The sequence below is a fragment of the Myotis brandtii genome, unplaced genomic scaffold (genome assembly GCF_000412655.1).
Source record: "Myotis brandtii unplaced genomic scaffold, ASM41265v1 scaffold96, whole genome shotgun sequence".
In the NCBI taxonomy this organism is placed as follows: Eukaryota; Metazoa; Chordata; class Mammalia; order Chiroptera; family Vespertilionidae; genus Myotis; species Myotis brandtii.
This window is the reverse complement of record NW_005371972.1, coordinates 996,532-998,500: the sequence shown is the minus strand read 5'-3', so window position 1 is coordinate 998,500 and position 1,969 is coordinate 996,532.

The following is a 1,969-nucleotide window of genomic DNA, read 5'->3' as shown; positions in this document are numbered from 1 at the left end:
CCCCTGTGAGGACACAGGGAGAGAGCAGTGGTCTTCGCCCGGAGGAGGGGAACTGTGACCAATAAGTGCGTGTTGTTTTATAGCCGCCCAAACAGACAAAGACAACTTACTTATTGAGACCGGGTCAAGCATCGTGCCGAACATTCTACTTACATACTCTCCTTAACTCTCCAAAACAACCCTGATTTTATCCCTGCTTTACAGGTGGACAAACCGAGGTGTGGAGAGGCGGAGGAACCTACCCAAGATTACAGGGTTATTAACGGGCAGGGCAGGGGTTCAACCCAGGCAGCTAGACTCCAGAATCCATGGCCGATGCCACGATGCCAGTCAGTCAGGCCTTCCCTGGCGACGCACCCAGGGATGGGTTTCCGGGTTTCTAGTGTGCGACTTGCATCGTCTGGCGTTCATTACAGCTCAATAAAAACGTACCTGTCCAGCCCTGACTGGTTTGACTCAGTGGATGGACTCTCCAAAACAACCCTGATTTTATCCCTGCTTTACAGGTGGACAAACCGAGGTGTGGAGAGGCGGAGGAACCTACCCAAGATTACAGGGTTATTAACGGGCAGGGCAGGGGTTCAACCCAGGCAGCTAGACTCCAGAATCCATGCCCGATGCCACTATGCCACGATGCCAGTCAGTCAGGCCCTCCCTGGCGATGCACCCAGAGATGGGTTTCGGGTTTCTAGTGTGAGACTTGCATCGTCTGGCGTTCATTGCAGCTCAATAAAAACGTGCCTGTCCAGCCCTGACTGGTTTGACTCAGTGGATGGAGGGTTGGCCTGCAGACTGAAGGGTCCCAGGTTTGATTTCGGTCAAGGGCATGTACCTTGGTTGCGGGCACATCCCCAGTAGGGGGTGTGCGGGAGGCAGAATCGATGTTTCTCTCTCATCGATGTTTCTAACTCTCTATTCCCTCTCCCTTCCCTGTAAAAAATCAATAAAATATATATTTTTTAAAAACCGTGCCTGTCCAAACCCATACAATGATAAGAACTTTGACAACTCCTTCACAATTCACTCTGATTTAAGGAGCATGTCTCTGCCTTCAAAAATGTCCATGTTTACACTGATGACCCTGTCCGCCGCCTTGATGCCCCAAGCTTTCCCCGCTTGTTAGTTGGAAACCCAAAGACGCAAGGCCTGGCCTACCTGAGGCCGTCACCAGCCCAGATCAGATTAGTAAAGTCAGCAATCTTTCCCTTCCGTTGCGAAAGACATATTGCATTTTAACAGTCTTGGCTCATTCTGCATTCCTTGGGTAGGCAAAACCTACACCCCAATCGCCTTAGCAAAGCTGGGGGGAGGGGGGGGATGAAATAAATAAAACTTTGGTTGGATGCCTGCAGTGTAACTTTTAGTTGTGCTTTTTAGAGGGATATGTTAGTAAGAGCATTTCGAATCTTCTTTTTAAGCCACGCGGACCTTTACGAAAGGTAAAATTGCTTGCCTATGGTACTACTTTCGAGGCATTTAAATGGGGAAAAGCTATTTAAATATAACGGTTGATTCAATTAACTTTCTTCATTTGGTTTGTTGGAGTGACAAAATCCTCGGAGGAGCCCTCCACCCCAAGTCACCCCACCCCCCACCCTCCAGTTTCTGAGACTGAGACGGGTGATCGAGGAATTCAAGTCGAAAAACAAAATCCAGCGACATCCTGAAATGATCGCCAGGTCTAGCCTGGTTTTACCGACTTGCATTCTACCTTCTAGACGGGACCCTTTTCCAAGAAGCTGACTCCCCGCTGACAGCCGCACGCCCCGCCCCGCGATAGGGAATGTGTTCTTTCCACCTGGAAATGGGACCACGGTCTCAGCGGCTGGGAGCCCCACAAAGCACAGTGTCCGCGGTGTCCCTAGGTCCTGGGGGTCCGCAAAGTGCACCCCCAGGTGCGCAGGCTCCGAGAAGCCCCTTCAAACTGCCGGTGATCGGGAAACTTCCCGGGACCGGAGGCGATGCCCCT